Source organism: Eurosta solidaginis, chromosome 3 (genome assembly GCF_040869045.1).
Source record: "Eurosta solidaginis isolate ZX-2024a chromosome 3, ASM4086904v1, whole genome shotgun sequence".
Classification (NCBI taxonomy): domain Eukaryota; kingdom Metazoa; phylum Arthropoda; class Insecta; order Diptera; family Tephritidae; genus Eurosta; species Eurosta solidaginis.
In genome coordinates, this window is record NC_090321.1 from 198517933 (window position 1) to 198535773 (window position 17841).

A 17841-nucleotide genomic window follows, 5' to 3' on the forward strand; every position below is an offset into this window, starting at 1 on the left:
ACCTTGAGTTGCTGTGTGATTTCGCTCTTATCTACTCTGTCACGTACCTTACTCCCACATTACTCTACAGTGTAGTGACTACATCTCATTCTTAATTACTCCTTTCAGCATACCAATAAGACACATTACCCCTACACTCACACAGTCTCTAGTACAAATACCAATACCACACCAGGAGATTATCGTCCCAAGCGTGGTGACCAAAGAAGCCACCCTAAAACCCCATTAGTGTTAGCGCGAAAACCGGAGAATGTCAACCCCCTAGTCACGATTCACCGTGATTACCTCAGTAATGTCTAACGATGCCCTGATCCCGGTTGGATCAACCGCTCCTTCATGTCCGTTAATTTACTGCGGCCGTGTACCCAAATGAGTGTGATAGTCGCTGAGTTCGCTGCTCATGTAACGCCTTCTTACAGTTATCAACTATAAAGTTCTTTTCAATAAAAAATATGAGCGAGAGGTGTACCATTGTGGCCATACTGCTTCATGAGCATCCAAACTATGTTAGTCGAATGGCTGAGCTTATAGCTGTTACACGTATGTGAATGACCATTAGCAGCTGGTCAAGGATTACTCGGGTTAGTATTAATTCCAGTTGATGTGGCCTTGGAGGATGTCACTCAAACTCAAATAAATGTAAGGCGCGATAACCTCTGCAATTTTTGTCGTGCTCCTTTAATTTTTTCCTACAAATTGGCGGAACTGAACCTACGTGTTTTATGCCGACTCCGAAAGACTTCTGCAAGGCAAATGAATTTTGACTGAAAAGCTTTCCATGGCAGAAATACACTCGGAGTGCTTGCCAAATCACTGCCGAGGGGCGACCCCACTTAGAAAAATTTTCTTCTAATTGAAAAAACTTGTTTCTAAAATTTTGATGTTGCTTTGCTCGGGGCGTGAACACAGGACCTTCCAGGACCCAGGCGGAGGACGCTACCACCACACCACGGCGGCCGCCATGTGTCACTTACTTCGTTTTTATTGAGATCGAGTTCCCTGTTGCGCAGTTCGGGTCGTTGTCACCGGTGCTGTGTATGCTTGTATAATATAAAGTAAATATAAATTTATTATCTAGCGTTAATTGTGTCCATCCGCAAATATGGCTGTCGACTTGAGATTTGGGCAGGTTACAATGTTGTTGAATGCATTCTCTATATTTATGAAGGCAGTACGTGTACGTGCCCTCTACCTCTACTTCCATAGGCAGGTTCCGATATAAATACTTCTTTAGCTAGAGCATCATCTTTGACTCACATAACATGGCCTAGCCTTTGCGTTTTAATTCGCTGGACTATGTTGATGTCTGCGTAAAGCTCGTACAGTCCATCATTAAATCTTCTTCGGTACTCGCCGTCGCCAACGCGTAAAGGTTCGTGAATCTTTGGAAGAAATTTTCTCTCGAACATTTTCAGAACTATTTCATCTGGTGTTGTCATGCTCCATGCTTCCGCACCATATAGCAGGACGGGTAAGATTAGTGACTTCGTTTGCTGAGAGAGGACTTTACTTTTGATTTACCTACCTATTAAGTTTAAATAGCATTTATTGACTAGAGTGATTTTTCGCTGGAGTTCAGAGCTGATGGGATTTGTGTTAATGCTGGTTCCCAAATAAACGAAGGCATTTGTTATTTCGAAATTATGCCTGCCAACAGTGGCGTAGTTGCCAAGGCGAAATGAGCTTACTCTTTGCTCGAGGAGAGCAGGTACGTTGTTTTGTCTTCATTGACCATCAAACCCATATTTTCCGCTTTTTTCAGTTTGGAGCGATGATATTTATTTTCTTAAGACAATATATTTTCATTTATAATCAATAATTATGTAAAAGCGTTGTTTACTGAATACGAGCCCACACATGCCCCCCAACCAGGAAATCTATGGCGTCGTCGTTGGTTTAGCAATTGCTTTGGAATAGTGGCGCACAACGCCGGCATATTAAACTCTATCGCTGCACTCACGACATTTAGGTGAACGCTGAATAGTTTTTTGAAGCTCTGTGAAGCTCTCGGCTGCACCACTGCTTTAGAATAAACATCAAAAGCGTTTGTTATCATTCTTAGTTTTAATTAACTTGTATGACAATGAATATAACCAGGCATAAGCAGAGCAGCTTCATCGTTCCGAGAGAGTAAAATGCGTGTGCGTACATATATAAAGAGTTTGATTTCATCAATTAATACATATGTATATGTATTTTGTTCTTGGTACAGTGGGCAAACTTTACAGCAGATGTATGACATTTTTCTTATGTTTCCGTCTAACTCTGCCCTCCCCCCTCTTCACTTTTTCTTCATCCTTTTATTCACTCCTCTCTTCGTCTTTTTCGCTTCATCTATCTCTATCTTCGTCTTACTTTATCTCTTTCTGTCTCCTTCCCTCTCTTCTCTCAAGTTTTTCTCATTCTTCTTCATCCCTTATTGCCAGTCCCAGAGGATGGTATGTATTTTGTTCCGGGTCCACGTTTTGGCCTATATATCAAGACCCTAGTCACCAATAGGTATGAAAACTACCCTGTAGTAAAGCACTCACCAACAGCTTGATTTTGATACCCATAATGTAAAAACACATCCTAGTGTTACCCTGATCCACGTTTTTGCCTATATCTTGAGACCCACAATAGGTATGAAAATTACCCTGTACTAAAGCAGTCATCAACAGCTTTCATTTGTTATGCATATTCTATAAACACATCCCAGGATTACCCAGGTCCCCGTTTTGATCTAAAGACCCTAGTCAGAACGGGATGAAAAGTATCCTATGTCCGTCTCCTGGTTCTAAGCTACCTCTCCACCAATTTTTAGCCAAATCGGTTCATCCGTTCTTGAGTTATAAATAGTGTAACTAACACCACTTTCTTTTATATATTGTAACGAATTTACTGCAATTCCTCTTATTCGCAATCTTCCGCTAACCTTCGCATCGCTAAACTGTCGAATAAACAACAAAGCAAAGCAACATTAAAATTTTAGAAATAAGGTTTTTAAATTAGAAGAAAATTTTTCTAAGCGGGGTCGCCCCTCGGCAGTGTTTGGCAAGCGCTCCGGGTGTATTTCTGCCATGAAAAGCTCTCAGTGAAAACCCATCTGCCTTGCAGATGCCGTTCGGAGTCGGCTTAAAACATGTAGGTCCCGTCCGGCCAAGTTGTAGGGAAACTCAAGAGGAGCACGACGCAAATTGGTAGAGAAGCTCGGCCTTAGATCTCTTCGGAGGTTATTGCGCCTTACATTTTTTATCTCGTCATCCATTTTATCTTGTCAACCACTGAACCCTTCCTGAAACTGCGTTAGTTTCTCTTCTATACGCACTTCTAGTTGTGCCGAGATCAGAGATGATACCTGTGCTGAAATTTGTGTCGACATTTCTGATATACGTGCCTCTTGTGTTTCAATTTTAGATGTTATTTCTGACGACATTTCTGAGATACGTGTCTCCTGTGATTCAATCTTCGCTGTTATACGGTTCTCCTGCGATTCCAGCTGAGATGCCATTTGCGATGACATTTCTGAAATGCGTGCCTCCTGTGCTTCCATCTTGGATGTTACTGTCGATGTTTGAGCAGATATTGCAGCCAAAATCGTGTTCAAGTCTGTGCTCGTAACTGTCTGCGATGTTTAATTTTTCTCTTCAATTTTTGTTGTCTCCTCGCCATCAAGAGGAAAGACATACTCTTCCACGTTAATTCCCTCTGCTTCCATTGCCTCTCGTAGTTGTGCTTGAAGTTCGATTTTAATGCCGCTTGTATTCAATCCACGGCTCTCCAACTCCTTCTTCAGCTTCTGGATCTTCAATTCACTCCACTTTGCCATGTCCAAGTTGTATTCCAAGTCTTCGGAATTTATTCACCAATTCCTCTTCTGACACCAATTGTAACGAATTTACTGCAATTCCTCTTATTCGCAATCTTCCGCTAACGTTCGCATCGCTAAACTGTCGAATAAACAACTCCACTTTTCAATAATGCAAAATGGCCTGTATTAAAGTACTTCACAATAACCAATAACGTACTTCACTACTATTGCTCGCCAGGTGGCTTCTTAAATCAAACTTAGCAGAAAGTTGCAAATAAGTGGATTTGCAGTAAATTCGTTAAAATTGGTGTCAGAAGAGGAATTGTTGAATAAATTCCAGAGGACAACAAGGACATGGCAAAGTTCAGTGAATTGAAGATTCAGCAACTGAAGGAGTTGGAGAGCCGTGGATTGAATACAACCGGCATTAAACTCGAACTTCAGGCACGACTACGAGAGGCAATGGAAGCAGAAGGAATTAACGTGGAAGAGTATGTCTTTCATTTTGATGTCGACAAGACAACAACAAAAATTGAAGAGAAAAACGAAACATCGCAGACAGTTACGAGCACAGACTTGAACACGATTTTGGCTGCAATATCTGCTCAAACATCGACAGTGTCATCCCAACTGGAATCGCAAAAGACAGATATAACATCTCAACTGGCATCTCAACTGGAATCCCAGGAGAACCGTATAACATCCAAGATGGAAACTCAACTGGAAGAACAGAAGACATATATGGCATCCCAGCTGGAATCGCAGGAGACACGCATAACATCCAAGATGGAAGAACAAGAGGAGCGCTTATCATTGCAGGTGGCACAAATCTCTTCGCAGTTAGAGGCACACGAAGCAAGGGTAACATCAAAGCTGGAAGCGCAGGATGCAAAAATCGCTCAATTTCAGGCAGAAGTCGATGATTTGAAGGGTCGTATGGAGCAGTTACAACTAAATCGCCCAGCTGTTTCAGCGCGTAATCCAAACACCATCCTTTGACGGGTCTGTTCCTTTCCAGGTCCTTAAGCTACAGTTTGAGAAGCCCGCAGCAGTGAACAACTGGAATGCTGAAGATAAAGTTGCAGCTCTATTCGCAGCATTGAAGGGGCTAGCAGCCGAAGTCCAACAGACGATTCCCGAAGGAGAGCGGAACAACTATGAAGCATTGATGGCCGCTGTCGAGAGACGTTATTGAAGCGAGTATAGAAACAGATATTCCAAATGGAGTTGCAAAACCGTCACCAAAGAGCGAATGAGACCTTGCAGGAGTTTGCCTCGGATGTTGAAAGATTGGCTCATCTCGCAAATGCGGACGCACCCGTGGAATACATCGAGGGTAAAAATCCAGAGTTTTATAAATGGCATACGGGACGTGGAAACGAAGCGAGCCACATACTCAAACCCAAAGCTGACATTTGCTGAAACGGTATCACATGCATTGACTCAGGAAACTGCCTCCCTATTGAGTAAACCAGCATATAAGGCTCATCGTGTGGAAGTAGAAGGTACCAGAGTGGGTATACACAATTTTGGAAGCATTGAAGGGTACGCAGCAGAAGTATAATGATGCAGTCAGATGTTTTAAGTGTGGAAAGCCAGGGCACATTGCGCGTTATTGCAACACCAACCCTAACAGTTCCAACAATGTGGGTGGTCGTAAACGCAGAGCTGAAGGAGATGATCAGATCTCCAAGACCAATCAATCATTAAACTAAAGCGATTCAGCAGCAAGAGGCTCCCTCAATTGAATGCCCCATAATCTCTATCTCACAAATTGGAAGAAGGTCAAACAATCTTACTGTCGGAGGACATGTGGATGGAAAGGAACGTTTACTGACTGTAGATACGGGTGCATCTCATTCCGTCATTCGAGCGGATTTATTCAACAAGAAGATAAGACCATAGCTGGGAGCTAGATAACGTACAGCCACGGGAGAGGACACCCAGGTAATTGGAGAAGTAGCATGTGAAGTAGCAATTGGGAACGTCGCGGTACTACACAATTTTATAGTGGCAGAGATTGTTGAAGAAGTCATATTGGGAGTGGACTTCTTGGTTGACCATGACATCAAGATCGATATGCAGAGATGGGGGATGCGTTAAGAGAACCAGGATATACCACTTAACTTCAAGTTGGAAAAGGGTTCAGTAGTAATCGAGTACTGGTGGAGAAGACTCGACAAAAACCACGGAAGTCAAAGGCAAAGGTTAATAGGTCGAATGGGCCAAATAAAGCAAAATCAAAAGTACCTGCGAGAGAACCACTGGCATTGACAAAACCTAAAAGACGCAGGAAAACGAAGCAACAAATTTCCGAGAAAGAATGCGAGGGTAGTTTCAAGCCGGAGCGCTCTACTGTTGTGAAACGTGGGAACGATACTGATTATGCGAAGCCAATCCGTCAAGCGCAAGCTCTACGAAGTAGTTCATTGGCCAAGCAACAGAGTGCGAGGGAACGATCCAGGATAATGAGTAGTAAGATGAAACACAGGTACGACGAGGGAAATAGTTTGGAAGATTTCCGGGAGGGAGATTTGGTACTGATATACAACCCTTACCGGCGGAAAGGTGTTCCATCCAAATATCGGTGCAGTTGGGAAGGCCCGTAGAGAGTTGTGAAGACGATCAGTGAGGTCATATACCGCATACAAGCAATTGGGAAATCACGAAATAGAAGAGTGGTACATTTGGCGATGCTAGCAGCGTTTAGATCGAGAGATTTGTCTGATCGGGACGATCAGACTTAGGTGGAGGGCAGTGTTACGAATATTAGCAAAACTAAGGGGTGTTGCTATCTCTATGCCAGGGATGCACCTTAACGTTAAGCTAATCGTTTATCAAAAAATTTCCACCGTTTCCGTTGAAACACTTCGAAATATTATCGATAAAGAAATTATCAAGATAAATTGTATCTCGTTTTTAACCGAAACGAAAAGCTTTCGTTAACGTTAAAAACGTTAACAAAAACGTGATACTTTATGTTTGAATTGTGCTGGCAATGCTATAGCCATGGTGAAGCCGTAAGGTGCTAACAACGAGCGCACATACACACACAAACTCCATGTAATTTGTTTGTGTAATTCGTTGGTGGTAATGTCAAAAATACTCTGAGAAATGTTCGTACTGTCAAAATTCATGAGAAAAGTTGCAATCAGCTTGGCTAATGCTTTCACCTTTAATGACTCCGCCATCAATCAGCTTTGCCAGCATAGTTTGAAATTAATAATCAACATAAACGATTTGATTTCGTTTTGATATGGCAGAAAACGAAACGAAATCATTTCGTTAATTTGACGTTCTTAACGTTAATAAACGAAACGAAATGACTTTGTTTCGTTTATTAACGTTAATTATCGTAACGAAATGATATCGGTTCGTTGGTTAAGCATGCCTGCTCTATGCCGATGCTAAGCAGTGACGCGAATTCACATCAATAATTCAATCACTATGTATCTACATAAACGAATAATTGCGTCTACACATATGTACCATGTACGTATACGGACAGCGGAGAGTCAATGCACAAACACATGCATATATCTGAGATACTCCTGAAAGTATGCAATGAGAAAAGCTATAAAATTGTGCAATTGTAGTTACAGCTGAGAAGTTTGAGAGCTGATGGACTAGTAGATTTTGGAAGCGCCTAGAAGATGCGAACGTTGAAATCAAAGAGTATAAAAGGCAACAAGTGTAGAGGCGCTGGAATTCAGTTTGATTTTAGCTGTCAAGCAGTTTCGACTAAGACGCTATCTAGCGAGCAAGAGCAGTATTGTTTTGAATAGTAGAGTCTCGTTTAAGCCATCAATCAGTTTGAGTTAAGCAAGTTATCAGTAAGCGAAATATAAGTGTTATTGTGAAGTACTTTGATAAAGGCCATTTTGCATTATTGAAGAGTGGAGTTATTTATTAAACAGTTTAGTGATTCGAACTTAGCAGAAGGTTGCAAATAAGTGGATTTGCAGTAAATACGTTACAATATATACATCATATTTGAAACTTCAAAAATAACAGTAGCTGTGTTTTTTCACATTTATATACATACGTTTACGCTAAAACTTTATATGGACTGCTAAGCGACAAACTTTAAATACACCTCTGAAATTGCTACGCATAAAATTAGTACTACTAAATTTCAATACGCATTATACTCTGCACTAATTCTATGTATTCTATGCGCGTCCATTATTTATCACAACTGATTCAGCTATATGTTATATACAGAAATACAACAGAGGGTTGTGTCTCCGCTTTTCGGTACACCCTGTGATGTAGCTACTTTTTTAACCACTGCCACTAGATGGATCGCCTAAGCATTATCTGAGCGAGAATAGGCGTTTTTTTCACGCGCAAACGAAACGTATACGCGTGTAAAAAAACACGGCTAGTATTTCTCCATTATTTAATGGATGTTATTATACATATAAACCTTCCTCTTCAATCACTCTATCTATTAAAAGAAACCTCATCAAAATCCGTTGGGTAGTTTTAAAGGTTTAAGCATTCAAAGGGACATAGGGACAGAAAAACCGACTTTGTTTTATACTATGTAGTGATATTTCGACAAAATAAGTGTGGATAAGACAAGTGTGATATCTTCTGCATAGACGTCACAATTACAAATAGAACGGATCACCAGATTTTTAAAGGACCTACCGTGATCTCATACTGTATCTCTTTCTATCACCCGCTAAAGATAGCCTACCGTATACATAGCGATATTGAACATCCTGTCAAAACGTTGTCAAAACGTTAAAAAGTAGCCATCTTGAACATCCTGTCAGGCAGTTGACGGATAAGATATCACACTTGTTTTATCCACAATGGACAAAATGTTCCCCGCTTTGAGTATAGCGGTGGGAAAAAACGTTAAAATGTGTACCGTCATGACGGTCGTAAGATTTATTGCCCGGTCGCTATGTTACGTTGCGTTGACCTTCGCCTTCTTCTTAGTTTCCGCATAATTACTTTTACATTACAACATTTGTGACAACGTACTCTACCGCTATGTAACGACCGCTATAACCCGCCACCGCTTTTGAGGAAACTAAGCCTTAACGATAAAATTTAAAATTTTCCAGGTGAAGCAAAAAACATTTTAATACATGCACAAATTGCTTTCCAATTTGGTGTAACTCCTTTGTTATTGGTTCTAACACTTTCAAATTTTTCTTGTATTTTAATATATCATACCAAAATTTTTGAAAAACGCAGTTTCGAAAAGGCTGTTGGTTGGGGCCTTTGCGAGTTAAGCTAACGATATGTTACAATAAACTTTCGATTATTTTTTATTCAGGATTTGAGAACATTAAAAAAAATTAAAAAATACTGTAACTTCTTTGCTGATGAATGTTACATAAAAACATGTATTCGAGTGCTTTGTGTTGTTTCCAAACTATTAAAATTCCCTAGAAAACTGTTGTGCCTTATAAGAAGAGTGGAAGTAACTTCTGCTTGTAAAACAGTTGTTTTGTTTTTATTTTGGACAGTAAATGGTTGTGAAAAAGTGAAATATACAAAATTCTAAAAATGCTTTAAAGACATGGAAGCCTTAGAAAATATTTTTATTTACTCTTAACTTTGAAAAATGAGTAAAAGTTTAGCACATTCGTATTTCGAAAAACTATCAATAGAGTATTTTTTGTTTATTAATTTATACATACGCTTCAGAAATACTCCTTTAAATTTTCTAAGATTGAAAAATTAATATTGACAACCTGCTTACATTCATATTGTGGCGAATTTTCATATCACTAAATAAATGCACAACAACAAAAACATTAAAGCAAGCTACATAAACACATTAATCATCATTTACCCACATACATATATGTGTATGAGTAAAGTATGGTAGTTTTAGTACTTTTTTTCATATAAACCAAGTAGGGGTGAATATCGATGGACCTTTACCGGATTTAATTACAGAGATTCATATTTGGGTATCTTTGGTGTGGGCTTCCATAAGTAAGGTCGTGGTTAACTATTGCGTTCATATTATTGATGCTTCCATTATACAAGTATGCTTAATTTGTTCCAAAAAAATTGAAACAGGTCTTTGCTAAAACAAACTATTTGAATTCGCGTCATATCCAGCAAGGATTTTCGCCTGTCCAGTGCTACTGAAAGAACACCAAAACTGTCGTATTACAGCTTATTATGTAAACACTTCGCTAAAACAATGGATTTCTAAATACAGTTATAAAAAATTGTTACTCACTGTTGTTGTTTTGGCCTATAAATTAGACTACTAAGATAAAAGGAATGTTACAGTTATGGATTGTAATTTAGAATATATGAATCCGGCTCGATCGGATTAGCACTTTCTAGTTCTAGGCCGACTCCTATTATATCCGCTGACATATTTTAGTAAATAATAACTTGGTAACATTAGTAATACATCATGAATTAACTGTCAAGAGCTTACGGGAGATCTTCTGATCAAGTTTGTATGATATATTAGAAGGTCATATCTTTTACTTCCGACTCTCAATGTCAAATCAACAGAGCAGATGGAAAGAACAATGGATTTTTAGAGATCGAAACACATTTAAAAGTATTACGATCACTTCCAAGTGTGACTGTAAAACTTTTCATCAAACCCGAAAGCCATTTAAGTGCGCAAAGTTCCTACAGTTCAACTATATAATTCATAACACCTCTCCCACTTATGTCCGGTTTTTCGATAAAAGCTTCAACTGCAGTTGAAGTTGAGGTCAATTTACTTTAGATGCATTATTGAATTTTACTACTCATCGCAGTTTAAGTTTTTTAATTTTTTTCGATGCCTAAAGTAATATAAGCTCGCACTGGTCCTGTGTATCCCTTTTGTATTGGCATTACGTTGCACAGATATGCTGAAAAAACAGTGTGTAATGGCTTTCGTAGCAAGGCATTTATTTTTCTACTCCTACTTTTCCAAAGCGGGTAAACATTTTACCCTCTCCTGACCATTGAAAATAAATCCCTACCGTTTCAGATAGCGTACATCTTCTATCTCTTTTTATTTACTTATGGTGATTCCACCACGCTTTCAAACATAAGCACTAGAGTGTCCGATATTTACCAACTTTTTCCCCATTCATATTTACTTCAAGTCTGACAACAAATTATAAAGGCCATAAAATAATTACATCATATTCGTTTCAAGCCATGTTAGGAAAACGATACATTTACCAGATCAAAATATATGGAATTACTAAATTTTCCTAGAAGAGCTGGCGCATTTGACTTCGGTATCAATATTCCGTTACGAAAATTAAGTTTTGCTTATGTCTAAATATATTCAGAAAAAAAAAACCGAAAAGAGATCCAATCGGCTCCCGATACATGTTTTTTTGCACAGAACACTTTTCTGCGTAAGTGTGGGTGCCTATGTAAAACAAAATATGAAAAATACCAAAACCATAACAAAATGAACAATTGTTTTTTGCACTTAGCTCCTGGAATGATTTTGAATTGTTACGTAACTACATTCTAGTTTTTTCAGCTCCTGAGAAAAGTAAAATTTTGAATTGTTAAGCAACTGCATTCTAAAACTGATGCAGATCGTTCCAGTGAGATTTGTTCGTGATCCAGAGCTGGCTCATTGGAACTCAACCAAAGGTGCACATATAAAATAAGAGAAGCAATACAGATATAGGCTAGAGTAAAGATTAAGATAAAGATAGTAGTGATAAACATAACAATAAAGATAAAGATTAACACACGACTTACATATGTACTTGTACATATTTTTGTTTAAAAAAAATTATAATCTATATATAAAAAAAGAAGTGTACATTTTGATTGTCACTCCATAACTCGAGAACGGCTCGACAGATTGCCATGAAATTTTTAGGAAAGATACAGGAAGGAGAGATGATGGTTAGTTGATTTTGAAATCCCAAATCGGTTTAGCCATATATATATAAAAATCAAATTCTGTGTGTGTGTGTTCGCTATGGAAACATATTTCCCACACATCAATCATCACCAAATTTTGGTTATGGGTTCCTTCGATCAACGGGAAGGTTTTAGGCTAAAAATAATTTCGATATATAAAAGGGGCGTGGCACCTCCCATACAAATGGAATCTTTGGTACTGCATACCTTTTAAGGTATACATGCCAGAACATTGAAATTCAATGAGGAGTTATATGAGGTCAATCCCTAACACCACCATGAAAATGCGGAATTTGGAGAAAGGGGGGGTGGCACCTCCCATACAAATGGAATCTTTAGTAATGCATAACTTTGAAGGTACACATGCCAGAACATTGAAATTCAGTAAAGAGTTATATGAGGTCAATCCCTAACACCACCAAGAAAAGGCGGAATTGGGAAAAAAGGGGGCGTGGAACCTCCCATTCAAATGGAATCTTTGGTACTGCATAACTTTGAAGGTATACATGCCAGAACATTGAAATTCAGTAAGGAGTTATAGTCAATCCCTAACACCACCAAGAAAATGCGGAATTGGGAAAAAGGGGGCGTGGAACCTCCCATTCAAATGGAATCTTTGGTACTGCATAACTTTGAAGGTATACATGCCAGAACATTGAAATTCAGTAAGGAGTTATTTGAGGTCAATCCTTAACACCACCAAGAAAATGCGGAATTGGGAAAAAGGGGGCGTGGAACCTCCCATTCAAATGGAATCTTTGGTACTGCATAACTTTGAAGGTATACATGCCAGAACATTGAAATTCAGTAAGGAGTTATTTGAGGTCAATCCTTAACACCACCAAGAAAATATGGAATTGGGAAAAAGGGGGCGTGGCACCTCCCATACAAATGGAATATATTATACTGCATATATCTGGATGTCGTAATGGTAGGATAATTAAAATTGGTAAGGAGCTATATGACGTTAAGTCCTAAAACCTCCAGTAAAATGTGGAATGGGGAAAAACTATGGCTGCCGTACAAACTTAAGTTATTTTAACGCCTAAAGTTTGACTGCATTGTTGAGTTTAGCTGTTATGCCTTTTGGACGTTTAGTAATCTGCCGCTGTTAAAAAAATTGTTTAGCTTCAGTCTATCTACATCTTCTATAAAAATCAAATTCTGTGTGTGTGTGTTTCCTATGAAAACGTGTTTGCTATACTTCGATCATCACCAAATTTTGGCTCGAGGTTCCTTCGATCAAGACGAAAGTTTTTCATATTTCAGAATTAAAAATTTTAAATTTAAATGTTTTTGTTTTTTGGCTATGCGAAAGAACTATCTTAGCTCCCAAAAATGGCCATGTTAACAAAATCAATGATCGCTTTCAAAATCAATTTCCTGGTGAAGTGACGAAATATAAATCGATCGACACAGTTACAGATGAAGATAAAATTACGAATTATCCAAATGAATTTCTATACTCCTTAGAACCAAAAGGAATGCCTGCGCATATATCAACTTTGAAAATTGGCTCACCAGTCATGCTTCTTCGGAATGTAATCAAAGCAACAATCATCAGCGGTAAAAGCAATACAATAATATAAAATAAGATACAACAGGATACAAGAATAAAATGTTTTAACAGAAAATTTCACCAAATATGCGTACAAAATTCAATTTAATTTACAGAACTATAAATTAAATTATCAACAAACAAAACAGAAAAAATAACGCAACATCCGTTCAATCTCGGACGTTACAAAGTGCGCCTGGTAAAGCTAGTAACACTATAAAGTATACGTTGTCAAAAAAGTTTAATACTGGGTCGAAATTTTGTCAAGTGGGCCACTTTCAAATGATTGTCTCAGTTTTCATTGACTAATACGGTTTTTAATCGGTTTGAAGGTAAAGACGATCTCCCCAAAATATTTTTGCAAAAAAAAATTTTTTTTTACATTAGTCGTTAACAGTTAGAGTTTTTGATCATGTTATTATCATGTTATTTTAAAAAATTAATAACTCGTGAACGGTTTATCGAAACTTAACGTTTTCTACATCAAAATTTTCTTCAATTAATATACTTTGTCATAAAGAAATTGATTTTTATAACAAATTATTATTTTGCTAAAAAAATTCCCTTTCTTTTAAATAATTAAAAATTAATAAAACTTCTCCGCCTGCGAGAAAATTTTAACACATTTCAATCCATTCTACAATCCCTTAAAAAAGTTTGGTGAAAAAAAGATATTATTTTGCATTAGGTCAAAAGTTATACATGTTTTTGTGACTGCGCTCCTACCTCCAGCGCTAGACGAGCCAGAGATGCTCGCGCGCTGAGTCATCGTGTGACCGAAATTTTGTGGATGATTTATACTGTTCAAAAACTCTAAAACTGTTAAGAACTAATGTAAAAAAAATTGTTTGCAAACATATTTTGGGGAGATCGTCTTTACCTCCAAACCGATTAAAAACCGTATTGTAACGAATTTAGTGAAATTGCGCTTATTCCAAACCTTCTGCTAACGTTCGAATTGCTAAACTGTTGAATAAATAACTCCCATAACCTGGCCCACATATGACAAGGGGCGCACAAGAGCGCTTCTGATTTTAAACAAATCAGTTCTATCGTCCCTGATAAGGGTTCTAACATGGCATTGTTTAATAGGCACGCATGGTGGTAGAATGGAGGTAGCGACCTTCGACTATTGTCGCAGCTGCAGATGTACAGAAGAGGATAGTGTCCAGCACCTTCTCTGTCATTGTCCAGCACTTAGTAGGCGTGGGTTGGCCATCCTTGGTAAACCTTTTCTACATGATCTTGCTGAGGTCTCTAGCTATGAAGTCAAGGCTTTAGCAAAATACATAAATTCCACGAAGTGGTTTGACCCGCTTTATGCAGGGTAGGGGTCCTCTTTGGGATCGTATAGGGTATTACAATGGGCCCATTGGTGGCCTAAGTAGTGAGCCATAGTGTCCATCTAAACCCTCGCAACCTAACCTAACCTAACTCCAATATTCAATAATGCAAAACGGTCTTTATTAGACTACTTTGAGAGTACTTCACAACAACTATTACTTCACTACTAATTGCGTGTTTAAATCAAAATGCTTAGTCATGCCTCAGCTTGCACTGCTTTTATGCTCTCCGTTTCCTCGTTCACCCATTTCTCCTAAAGTCTAGTAATTTCGTGAACTTCATTCTTGGTTACCAGCATATACATGTATATTTGTAGTCTGTATCCATATGCGTGTGTATATGTGGGTACTACGTCGGCTGATAATGACATGCGTTTCTGAGTATCTCTCTGCTGCCTTGTATGTATATGTGTACATGATGATTGATTTGTTTACGTATATACGAGTGGCTGCTTAGTATCGGCTTAGTTATGATATTATTCGTCACAGTATTAATCAATGAAAACAGAGACAATCGATTTTAAAGTGGCCCAATTGAGAAATTTCGACCCTACTACTTATCCACGGCTGTAAATAAAAAATTGCAAAGCAAATAAATTTAAAATGTTATTGACATTTAAATGAGCATTTCTTATTGACAATTATGAATTGAGTTTATTTAATCCACACAAATCCATAATTGTCATAGAAAAACTGATCGTCATGCGAGTATGGGGTTGTGCAACGTAACCCAATTAGCATTGTGGCGATAGTTCGAAAATAAGTTAGTTGTTAATAACAAAAATAAGTAAGGTAGTGCGAAGATATACATCGAATTTATTAATAGCAGCAATAATATGACAATTGCATCAGCTATTTTATTTTTGTTTTGATAAACTATAACGAAACCGTTTTCGCAATGTCTGGGAAATTCGAAAACTTTTTAAAAAACTTCAAGAAAATTTCCAAATTATTATTTAGAATTTTGAGAAATTTTTTGAGTATGCAGTTTTGTAGTCCGATTCATTTTATTCTGTCGAGGTGCAAGTTGAAAACCTCTCAAAATTCGCATTGATTTTTGACAGATAGATATCACGTTAGATCTGTCTAAAAACGAGTTTTTCTATTTTTATATAGAAAGTGAACCGATTTTCGTAATTATATCCAGAGGAAATCATCTTTAAATTAGGAGGGCGCGTACTAAATTTAATCACTGTATCTTTAACCGGTTTCTAAGATATCGCTACCGTAAGCCGATCAAAACCCCCTTTTAAAACGTGGGCATTGATTGCCACTCCCATTTTTTTAATTTTTAAACAGATCGAGTCAGCTATACACGTGGAAGCAGTGTGCCAAATTTGATGAGAACAAAGAAAGTGTTTTATACATAAAAAGGGTGGTGGATCAATTCCTATTACGCCTCTTTTAAGTGGGAACATAAGTGGCCAGTGGTCAGAAAAGGTAGCATGCATGACACGATAACCTTTGAAGAGATTTTAAGCCGAGCTTATCTTCCAATTTGCATCGTGCTCCTTTTTTAGTTTTTCTTGCGCAAATGGCAGGACGGGACCTACATGTTTTATGCCGACGCCGAACGGCATCTGCAAGGCAGACTAGTTTTCACTGAAAAGCTTTTCATGGAAGAACTACACTAGGAGTGCTTGCCAAATCACTGCCAAGGGCGATCCCGCTTAGAAAACCTGTCTTTTTCTTTGTCAAATTAAATATTTGGAACAGTGAGCCTTCTATTGGAAAGAAGCATTAAGGGTACGATGGTGGGCATTTGAAGATTTCCTCGAGACTAATTCCAGATAATTTTGGGAGTGTTTTAAAAGCTATATAAGAAGTATTTCGGAATCGTTTAGAAGACTTTTCGGAATTATCTCCGAATCATTTCGAGGTTATTTCATCATTTTGAGAAGTTTTTGGGACCGTTTTCGAGTCTTATCTGGTTTTTTGGGACTATTTTTTTAAGAGAACTTCGTATTAGTTTCGGAATAGGCTTTGAGTTGATTAAGACTATTTCGGAACCATTTATCAATCAGTTTTGTATAGTTTTTTAATGCTATTGCGGGATGATTTCTGTACTCTTACATACATAACATGTTGGAACTACTTTTGTATAATTTCTGGATTGTTTTCGGGATCATTTGGGTATAACTTCAGAAGTAATTCGGCAGTTAGGGTGGGTCCGTAAGTAGCAGTCCACGCAAGTGAGGAAAGATTTTGACCCATATTCACTAGGGAATGGCCAGAGCAATTCTTTTGCATGCGGTTCAAGCAGCTCCCTACTTCCGTTCGCTTGCGGCCAAGTATCCTCTGGGTAGCCACTGAACATCCGTTTAGTGTTGAGCTTATGTGAGAAGCCACAACCTGGCTAGGTCTCTCTGACATACTTCGTTAAAGGGCTAGCTGGGGAATTTTCAACAGCAGCGTCTGTCCACCACAAGGTGAGTCTTTTGGAACAAGCCGCTCGCTGTTTAAACGTACATGTAACATTTCCATCCTCGGTGAGCGGATTCTGCGCTGTGCTTGGGACCCACCAAGTCAAACCACACTCCAATGAAAAACAACAAACGGCCTCGCACAAGGCGGTAATCCTTAACTGATGACGACCCCCGAAACCGTTAAAAGGACAATGTTTTCAGGGCATGCACCTGGAATGTCCGTTACCTAAATTGGATTGGTGCAAATGTCAGGCTGGTTGATGTCCTCGTCAAAGCAAAATCCGACATCACCGTCATCCAAGAAATGCGGCAAGGAAAGAAAAAGATTAAAAATTGTAACATATATTGGAGTGGTAACGCAAATGAGCGCAGTTTCTGCGTCGGATTCGTGGTGGGAGACTTTGTCGATGAGGTTAAAGACGTTTTTTATTACCGCTTGGAATGCGAAGGTGTTTTTGGGCCCACAGTCGAAAAGTTCAGCCTCCATAATGAAACCTCTCCTAACGGACTAAGGCCGATCTACATATCTAGCACGAGATTCGTGCATAAAAGTATATATCAAGCGAGGAGCATGACCCGCTTGCCACCAGAAATAACGGCCGCAAATTTTACCAAAAAATTCGGCGACACACGGAAGGTTTTAAGACTTACTCATGTAAGAAGGAAAACGGCGACTTTGTAACCGATTGTACAGAGAGTGCTTGGATTATGGGCGGAACACTTCTCTGTTCTCCTAAATGGAGACAGCGATGAACCGCACTGGGATGATGAACCTGCAAACTGCGTCAACTATCGCGAATCAGCCTTCTTGATGTCGCATATAAGGTCCAATCAAGTGTATTG

The 17841-nt window shown here is 38.6% G+C and overlaps 1 protein-coding gene and 1 long non-coding RNA gene across 5 annotated transcripts in view; one reads left to right on the plus strand and one right to left on the minus strand.

Annotated features, from left to right (window-relative positions):
• Arms (Ankyrin repeat-rich membrane spanning) overlaps positions 1–17841 on the minus strand; it is a 200218-nt gene that overhangs the window by 175445 nt on the left and 6932 nt on the right. The gene's annotated exons all lie outside the window — the stretch shown is intronic.
• Positions 1–17841, plus strand: part of LOC137244877 (uncharacterized) — a 57055-nt gene that overhangs the window by 29723 nt on the left and 9491 nt on the right. The gene's annotated exons all lie outside the window — the stretch shown is intronic.